Raw genomic sequence first — 10,523 nt, forward strand, 5'->3', positions numbered from 1 at the left:
CTAGCCAACATATTCAAAGCTGAGAGGATTAAAAATGCAAAAATAAGTCCTCAGATCCAATTAAGGGAGCCCTGCTACATACAGGTTAATCAATACCCGTGGACTCCAGGAAGCTGGAAGACATTCTGATAACCCCACTCTGATAACATTTACCTCAATTAGCCTTTTTCCAGTTTCCAACTCATGAATAAAGATAATAAGTTGTTAATTCTATTTCAGAAAATTTTTTGCAAGTTGTTTTATTTACAATGCCAACTTTTAAAAGTCACTAAACTAAAGTTAACTGGACAATAAACTAGGCATAAGTTGCTTTACAAAAAGAGGGAATGCCCAAAATGCCACTTTCTATAGAGAACCCACAGTTCAATTTTATTCAGAGCAAAGAATAAAGAACTTTTGATCATACTAGAAGAAACTGAGTCATAAGTTTGGAATCTGTACTGAAACTACACATGCAATGAGGACAACATTCTGCTAATACAACTGATTTGCTGTTGCATTTGTGGACTGTTTTTCTAATATTAACAATTATAAACAAAGCAGTGCAACTAGTATTTGGAACAATCCTTACAGTGTTACAGCATTAGACACAAAATTTCACTTCTCCTCACACCACTGGTTCTCTTTGCGTACCTGGGCTTCTTCTTCTTCAGTAAAATCATTTTTGATATTGAATGTCTTTCGAATCTCCTCAGGAGTTTTTCCCCTTGATCATATTGGCAACAGTCTTGCAGGTAACATCAAGCAGACCTTTGATGTCTAAGTAGTTTGCTGCCAGTATAAGCTCAAAAAGTGTTCCTTGGTCAACTTTCGGGAATTCTTGATCCCAAACAGGGATATCATCTGTTTGCTTTTCTTTGTTCTCATCGTCCTCAGGGGGAGGAGGGTCATCCTTGTGGTGGGTGCACCACTAAATGACCTTTTTTAATATTGCTGCATTAACATTTGGCAAGGGGACTGGATCATCATCTCCTTCATCATCCATTCCTAAATCTTCCAACGTGGTCTTAATAGTCACAGATTGTTTCGCAATTTCAACATCAACTCCAAATATCTCTCCTTCACAACTCTGCAACTTAATTGAAGGCATGGTGTTAGGATTCAAGGAGATGGCAGGCCAGAGGCTGATGAGAGCAGGGTGGCGTCTGCAAAAAAAAAAAAAACACAGAAAATCGGAGAACAAGGCCAACACTCAAAATGCTCTTTCTGATTTGACTCCTGCTAAACTTTCTGGGCCTGTCTTCTTGCTTTTCTCATCCTTTCTCCTTTCCAACCATGTCGAAACCTGCAGGTGTCTGGTTATGCCTTGAACTCTCACCCCTTCTTGGAATTTGCTTGACTGCTCTGTCCACTTCTCCTTCTTGCAAGCTAGGAGCCATCTCTTTCAAGGAGCCTTTTCTCCCCCCAGACTGGGTTTGAGGCTGCTCTGTGGTGTTCTAGTTGTGCCTGCCAGACATCCATAATAGCATCACTGAATTTCACAGTAGTTAGATTACCTGTTGAACTCTTCCATTAGACCATAAGATGCTTGTGGACTGAGCTGTGTTCATATCTTTTGCTTATTTAGCATTTAGAAGGCCGTGTGGCACATGAATGTTGATGGCACAAAGAACTGAATGAGATGTCTGCAAAATAGCATCTTATGCTATGTGTATTGTCATTCAACGTATTTGATGATAACGAGCCTGAGAGATCATGAGTTCACTTCTGACTTGCCTTAACTTTGGCCCACTATAGTGCTTGCCTGGTTTGGATTACAATTATCAATAGTATGATTAAATTACAGTTCCCATTTTTATATCACTCACATTTTATGTAATACTTAGAGATACATATTAAAATTCAACTTTCCTCAAACAAAGAAAGCTAGTGAAATTATTATGATCGCATTTCTACAAATGAGAGTACTGAGAAATAGAGAGGAAAACTGACTTGTCCAAGGTCACACATGTGGAAGTCACAAACTGGGAATTTGAACTCGGTTTTTCTGGGTCTTTGTTAAGTGTCTTACAAGTATGCCTCCTTGGTTCTATGCACTTTATTTACTTTAGTTACAGTGATTGAATAGCATCATTTTGCTTTATACATTTCTCAGATGTCCAGAGAGTAACATTTCAGAGAAAAATCCTGTGCTACCTTAGAGTTTAAGGGCAGAGGGAAACTGAGAATTTTTTTTTTTTTTTTTTTTTTTTTTTGCTGTACGCGGGCCTCTCACCGCTGCGGCCTCTCCCATTGCGGAACACAGGCTCCGGACGTGCAGGCTCAGCGGCCATGGCCCACGGGCCCAGCCGCTCCGCGACACGTGGGATCCTCCGGAACCGGGGCACGAACCCGCGTCCCCTGCATCGGCAGGCGGACTCCCAACCACTGCGCCACCAGGGAAGCCCGAGAATTGTTTTATAGTGATGTTTTCATTTGAAGGATGATGGGAGAAGAAAAGTGAGAAAAGATGAGAGAAAAAAAGGACAGTGTATAAAAGGGGATTCTTTTGGATATAAAGGGATGCATATGTTCAAGATTGAATTTCAGACACAAAATTGTCTTGATCTGAAACTTCTCAGAGTTCTAAAATTTCCTTACTCTGTTTTTTATATCTTTTTCAATTTGGTTTTCTCAGGCTTCTTATTGTATCACATACAACAAAGAAACTGTTACGTGAAGACAGCTTCTCTGGTGATATTTTAGAACAATAATAAATTAAGTACCAAAAATTACATAAGAAGTACTGTTTGTTTTTTTTTAACATCTTTATTGGAGTATAATTGCTTTACAGTGGTGTGTTAGTTTCTGCTTTATAACAAAGTGAATCAGCTATATGCATACTTATATCCCCATATCCCCTCGCTTGCGTCTCCCGCCCACCCTCCTTATCCCACTGCTCTAGGTGGTCATAGAGCACCGAGCTGATCTCCCTGGGGTATGCAGCTGCTTCCCACTAGCTATCTATTTTACATTTGGTAGTGTATATATGACAATGTTATTCTCTCACTTCATCCCAGCTTACCCTTCCCCCTCCCCATGTCCTCAAGTCCATTCTCTACATCTGCATCTTTATTCCTGTCCTGCCCCTAGGTTCATCAGTACCGTTTTTTTTTAGATTCCATATATATGTGTTAGCATATGGTATTTGTTTTTCTCTTTCTGAATTACCTCACTCTGTAGGACAGACTCTAGGTCCATCCACCTCACTACAAATAACTCAGTTTCATTTCTTTTTTATGGCTGAGTAATATTCCGTTGTATATATGTGCCACATCTTCTTTATCCATTCATCTATTGATAGACACTTAGGTTGCTTCCATATCCTGGCTATTGTAAATAGTGCTGCAGTGATCATTGTGGTGCATGACTCTTTTTAATTAATTAATTAGTTTATTTTTGGCTATGTTGGGTCTTCGTTTTTTGTGAGTGGACTTTCTCTAGTTGTGGCAAGTGGGGGCTACTCTTCATTGTGGTGCATGGGCTTCTCATTGCACTGGCTTCTCTTGCTGTGGAGCATGGGGTCTAGGCACGTGGGCTTCAGTAGGTGTGGCTTGCGGGCTCTACAGTGCAGGCTCAGTAGTTGTGGTGCACAGGCTTAGTTGCTCCACGGCATGTGGAATCTTCCCAGACCAGGGCCTGAAACCGTGTCCCCTCCATTGGCAGGTGGATTCTTAACTACTGTGCCACCAGGGAAGCCCCATGACTCTTTTTGAATTATGGTTTTCTCAGGGTATATGCCCAGTAGTGGGATTGCTGGGTCATATGGTAGTTCTATTTGTAGTTTTTTAAGGAACCTCCATACTGTTCTCCATAGTGGCTGTATCAATTTACATTCCCACCAACAGTGCAAGAGGGTTCCCTTTTCTCCACACCCTCTCCAGCATTTCTTGTTTGGAGATTTTTTGATGATGGCCATTCTGACCAGTGTGAGGTGATACTTCATTGTAGTTTTGATTTGCATTTCTCTGATGATTAGTGATGTTGAGCATCTTTTCATGTGTTTGTTGGCAGTCTGTATATCTTCTTTGGAGAAATGTCTATTTAGGTCTTCTGTCCATTTTTGGATTGGATTGTTTGTTTTTTTGATATTGAGCTGCATGAGCTGCTTCTATATTTTGGAGATTAATCCTTTGTCAGATGCTTCGTTCACAAATATTTTCTTCCATTCTGAGGGTTGTCTTTTCGTCTTGTTTATGGTTTCCTTTGCTGTGCAAAAGCTTTGAAGTTTCCTTAGGTCCCATTTGTTTCTTTTTGTTTTTATTTCCATTTCTCTAGGAGGTGGATCAAAAAGGATCTTGCTTGATTTATGTCATAGAGCGTTCTGCCTATGTTTTCCTCTAAGAGTTTTATAGTGTCTGGCCTTACATTTAAGTCTTAATAGTTTACTTTTGTTTATGGTGTTAGGAAGTGTTCTAATTTCATTCTTTTACATGTAGCTGTCCAGTTTTCCCAGCACCACTTATTGAAGAGGCTGTATTTTCTCCACTGAATATTCTTGCCTCCTTTATCAAAGATAAGGTGTATGGGTTTATCTCTGGACTTTCCATCTTGTTCCATTGAGCTATATTTCTGTTTTTGTGCCAGTACCATACTGTCTTGGTTACTGTAGCTTTGTAATATAGTCTGCAGTCAGGGAGCCTGATTCCTCTATATCCGTTTTTCTTTCTCAAGATTGCTTTGGGTATTCGGGGTCTTCTGTGTTTCCATACAAACTGCAATTTTTTGTTCTAGTTCTGTGAAAAATGCCAGTGGTAGTTTGATAGGGATTGCATTTAATCTGTATATTGCTTGGAGTAGTATAGTCATTTTCACAATGTTGATTCTTCCAATCCAAGAACATGGTATATCTCTCCATCTGTTTGTATCATCTTTAATTTCTTTCATCAGTGTCTTATAGTTTTCTGCATACAGGTCTTTTGTCTCCTTAGGTAGCTTCATTCCTAGGTATTTTATTCTTTTTGTTGCAGTGGTAAATGGGAGTGTTTCCTTAATTTCTCCTTCAGATATTTCATCATTAGTGTGTGGGAATGCCAGAGATTTCTGTGCATTAATTTTGTATCCTGCTACTTTACCAAATTCATTGATTAGCTCTAGTAGTGTTCTGGTAGCATCTTTAGGATTCTCTATGTATAGTATCATGCTATCTGCAAACAGTGGCAGTTTTACTTCTTCTTTTCTGATTTGGATTCCTTTTATTTGTTCTTCTTCTCTGATTGCTCTGGCTAAAACTTCCAAAACTATGTTGAGTAACAGTGGTGCGAGTGGGCAATCTTGTTCTGTTCCTGATCTTAGAGGAAATGTTTTTTAGTTTTTCACCATTGAGAACAGTGTTGGCTGTGTGTTTGTCATATATGGCCTTTGTTATGTTGACGTAGGTTCCCTCTATGCCACTTTCTGGAGAGATTTGATCATAAATGGGTTTTGAATTTTGCCAAGAGCTTCTTCTGCTTTTATTGTGGTGATCATATGGTTTTTCTCCTTCAGTTTGTTAATATGGTGTATCACATTGATTGATTTGTGTATATTGAAGAATCCTTGCATTCCTGGGATAAACCCCACTTGACCATGGTGTATGAACCTTTTCATGTGCTGTTGGATTCTGTTTGCTACTATTTTGTTGAGGATTTTTGCATCTATCTTCATCAGAGGTATTGGCCTGTAGTTTTCTTTCTTTGTGACATCTTTGTCTGCTTTTGGTATCAGAGTGATGGTGACCTCGTAGAATGAGTTTTGGAGTGTTCTTCCCTCTGCTATATTTTGGAAGAGTTTGAGAAAGATGGGTGTTAGCTCTTTTCTAAACATTTGATAGAATTTGCCTGTAAAGCCATGTGATCCTGGGCTTTTGTTTATTGGAAGTTTTTAAATCACAGTCTCAGTTTCAGTGCTTGTGATCAGTCTGTTTATATTTTCTATTTCTTCCTGATGCAGTCTCGGAAGGTTGTGCTTTTCTAAGAATTTGTCCATTTCTTCCAGGTTGTCCATTTTATTGGCATATGGGTGCTTGTAGTAATCTCTCATGATCTTTTGTATTTCTGCAGTGTCAGTTGTTACTTCTCCTTTTTCATTTCAAATTCTATAGATTTGAGTCTTCTCCCTTTTTTTCTTGATGAGTCTGGCTAATGATTTATCAATTTTGTTTATCTTCTCAAAGAACCAGCTTTCTGTTTTATTGATCTTTGCTATTGTTTTCTTCATTTCTTTTTCATTTATTTCTGATCTGATCTTTATGATTTCTTTCCTTCTGCTAACTTTGGGTTTTCTTTTTTTGTTCTTCTTTCTCTAATTGCTTTTGCTGTAAGGTTAAGTTGTTTATTTGAGATGTTTCTTGTTTCTTGAGGTAGGATGTGTTACTATAAACTTCTCTCTTAGAACTGCTTTTGCTGCATCCCATAGGTTTGTGTCATTGTGTTTTCATTGTCATTTTTTTCTAGGTACTTTTTGATTTCCTCTTTGATTTCTTCAGTGATCTCTTGGTTATTTAGTAGCATTTTGTTTAGTCTCCATTTGCTTGTATTTTTTACAGTTTTTTTCCTGTAATCGATATCTAGTCTCATAGCGTTGTGGTCGGAAAAGATACTTGATACAGTTTTAATTTTCTTAAATTTACTGAGGATTGATTTGTGACCCAACATATGATCTATCCTGGAGAATGTTTCATGAGCACTTGAAAAGAAAGTGTATTCTGTTGTTTTTGGATGGAATGTCATATAAATATCAGTTAAGTCCGTTTTGTTTAATGTGTCATCTAAAGCTTGTGTTTTCTTATTTATTTTCATTTTGCATGATCTGTCCACTGGTGAAAGTGGGGTGTTAAAATCCCCTACTATGACTGTGTTACTGTCGATTTTCCCTTTTATGACTGTTAACATTTGCCTTATGTATTGAGGTGCTCCTGTGTTGGGTGCATAAATACTTACAATTGTTATATCTTCTTCTTGGATTGATCCCTTGATCATTATGTAGTGTCCTTCTTTGTCTCTTGTAATAGTCTTTATTTTAAAGTCTATTTTGTCTGATGTGAGAATTGCTACTCCAACTTTCTTTTGATTTCTATTTGCATGGAATATCTTTTTCCATCCCCTCACTTTCAGTCTGTATGTGTCCCTAGGTCTGAAGTTGGTCTTGTTTTTGTATCCATTTAGCCAGTCTTTGTCTTTTGTTTGGGGCATTTAACCCATTTACATTTAAGGTAATTATTGATATGTATGTTCCTATTACCATTTTCTTAATTGTTTTGGGTTTGTTATTGTAGGTCTTTTCTTTCTCTTGTGTTTCCTGCTTAGAGAGGTTCCTTTAGCATTTGTTGTAAAGCTGGTTTGGTGGTGCTGAGTTCTCTTAACTTTTGTTTGTCTGTAAAGATTTTAATTTCTCCATCGAATCTGCATGAGACCCTTGCTGGGTAGAGTAATCTTGGTTGTAGGTTTTTCCCTTTCATCACTTTTAACATGTCCTGCCACGCTCTTCTGGCTTGCAGAGTTTCTGCTGAAAGGTCAGCTGTTAAGCTTATGAAGATTCCATTGTATGTTGTTTGTTGCTTTTCCCTTGCTGCTTTTAATAGTTGGTCGTTGTATTTAATTTTTGATAGTTTGATTAATATGTGTCTCAGCATGTTTCTCTTTGGATTTATCCTGTATGGGACTCTCTGTGCTTCCTGACTTGATTGACTATTTCCTTCCCCATATTAGGGAAGTTTTCTACTATAATCTCTTCAAATATTTTCTCAGACCCTTTCTTTTTCTCTTCTTCTGGGACCCCTATAATTTGAATGTTGGTGCATTTAATGTGTTCCCAGGTGTCCTTGAGACTCTCCTCAATTCTTTTCATTCTTTTTTCTTTATTCTCTCCCTGGCAGTTAATCCACCATTTTATCTTCCAGCTCATTTATCAGTACTTCTTCCTCAGTTATTCTGCTATTGATTTCTTCTAAGATATTTTTAATTTCAGTAGTTTTGTTGCTCATCACTGTTTGTTTTCTCTTTAGTTCTTCTAGATGCTTGTTAAATGTTTCTTGTGTTTTCTCCATTCTGTTTGTGAGATGTTGGATCATCTCTACTATACTTACTCTGAATTCTTTTTCAGGTGGGTTGCCTATTTCATCTTCATTTATTTGGTCTTGTAGGTTTTTACCTTGCTCCTTTGTCTATAACATTTTTTTTTTTTTTTTTTTTTTTTTTTGTGGTACGTGGGCCTCTCACTGTTGTGGCCTCTCCCGTTGCAGAGCACAGGCTCTGGATGCGCAGGCTCAGCAACCATGGCTCACGGGCCCAACCACTCCACGGCATGTGGGATCTTCCCGGACCGGGGCACAAATCCGTGTCCCCTGCATCGGCAGGAGGACTCTCAACCACTGCACCACCAGGGAAGCCCTATAACATATTTTTTTGTCATTTCATTTTTTTTTTTTTTTTTTGATGGGTAGTCCTGTATTCCTGTCTTACTGGTTGTTTGGCCTGAGACGTGCAGCACTGAAGTTTGCAGGCAGTTGGATAGAACCAGGTCTTGGTGCTGAGATGAGGACCTCTGGGAGGCCTTACTCTGATTAATAGTCCCTGGGGTCTGAGGTTCTCTGTCACTCCAGCGGTTTGGACTCAGAGCTCCCACCACAGGAGCTCAGGCTCAGCCTCTGGCCTGGGAACCAAGATCCCCCAAGCTGGTCACTGGGTGTTCCTCCTGTCCCCTTAGGTGTCTGTGGTCCCCCACTCGTGCCTGGTAGGTGCCCTAGTTGTGCAGAGACGTGAATTCCACGTCCTCCTGGTATGCCATTTTGACTTTGTCCCCAGAAGTTCTGTTTTTTTTTTTTTTTTTTTTTTTTTTGCAGTACGCGGCCTCTCACTGTTGTGGCCTCTCCCGTTGCGGAGACGCACAGGCTCAGCACCCATGGCTCACGGGCCCAGCCGCTCCGCGGCATGTGGGATCTTCCTGGACCGGGGCACAAACCTGTGTCCCCTGCATCGGCAGGCGGACTCTCAACCACTGCGCCACCAGGGAAGCCCAGAAGTTCTGTTTTTATGAGACTCTTTTTAGGACAGATTTGGAGGCTCTAAAAATTATTCAAGCTTCACATCATACAAATGTTCAAGCCTCTGATGTGTTTTCAGTTGTCCAAAAGGTTAAATCAACATTCTGTATTATTTCGGCATTTATAATTTTTCTTTTTTCTTTATTGTCAGTCTTGCCACCAAGGATCCAATTTCTAGCCACAAGGCAGGGCAGAAGGCTTGCAGCCAGTGCTACAATCAATGCTAATGTTGTTCTTTAGCCAGCTAGAAATTTGACCTGGGTATTTCTCTGGAGCCTGAAATCATCAGGTCATAACACTAACATCTCCCAGCACACAGCCCAATCTTATTTAACCTTGCTTCTGGGCATTGTACATTTTAAAACTATTTTACTTTCCTGAGCAGGCCTCCAACTGACTTATGTTGTGAGTATGAAATTATTTTTTTTATGTAGAAGAAAATACAGTACAAGAAGTGAGCAATAAGTCAATAAGAATTAGGTGCATGCACATACATTTAAATAAATGGTGTGGAGACCTTACCTTAATTTGTTAAAGATGCAAATGGCTGATTACAAATTGATGCTATGGATAATTGAATTTCAGATGTGTTTAATAACTAAAGTGAAGGTGCAATTTCATATTTTGAAGTTTTTGCTTTTGATTTCTGGCAAGTCATCATCATTTTGGAGTAAAAATAAGTTTATGGAAATCCTTATAGTATAGGAACAGCTTCAGTGGTTCTCTGTCACTATGGAAAAGGTGTGTTTGACTGTTATCTACAACTGACTGCTGGAATAGAGTAGGTATTTTTGTATCAACTGGAGCAATGAATAGCTGATGAGTTTAACTCATGTTACTGGGGAATCAAATCTTCCCATTGGCTCCTCTCATCATTGTTTCTTTCTTGTGTTCTTCTAGCAGCTGTAGTTTATTTAATCAGCATTAAAAGGAGTTGGATCTTTTTTTCCAAAGAAGAGTATGTCAGTCTGTAAGATCATTTGGAGATATACTTTCCAGAGCACCTGTCTGATCCTGGTGTCTATGGTGGCTAACATCAGATATCTCCAAATGTATTAGTTGTATTTTGATGCAGTTCTTATCTATTAAAGAGGCCCTGACTGAAGTGCAGCTACTCTGAGATTTGGAGCACCAGATGTTAAACCAGAGGCATAGTATTGTCCAGTGGTTGTAGGATGGGAATGCAAATCAGCATTCCATTTATAGGATTTACTTATTTATCAATAATAAGAACGATTTAAATCATATGTAGTGAATCTCATGGGTTCATTTGCTCAGCGATTGCTCTGGTAGACTTTCAGTGAGTGACTTCACTCCCTTGACCACATTAGGAGAAGGTTGACCCAAATTGAGACAATCAGAATCTCCCTCACCCAGGAATTGAACTCGAGAAAGGTAAGGAAGGATGGAAGATGGTGGGAATGAAGTCACCTAATGGTAACATTTCTGTGCATTCCTGCCACAAAAGCCACTGATACTTCCCCTTCTTGAAGCAAGAGAAATAGTCTCTTTCCCTTTTAGA

General features: G+C 39.1%; 1 pseudogene; it reads right to left on the minus strand.

The window, feature by feature from the left end:
- Window positions 1-597: 597 nt before the first annotated feature.
- Window positions 598-1,090, minus strand: LOC136132202 (S-phase kinase-associated protein 1 pseudogene; annotated as a pseudogene).
- Window positions 1,091-10,523: the final 9,433 nt, after the last annotated feature.

The sequence above is a fragment of the Phocoena phocoena genome, chromosome 12 (assembly GCF_963924675.1).
Source record: "Phocoena phocoena chromosome 12, mPhoPho1.1, whole genome shotgun sequence".
NCBI lineage: Eukaryota > Metazoa > Chordata > Mammalia > Artiodactyla > Phocoenidae > Phocoena > Phocoena phocoena.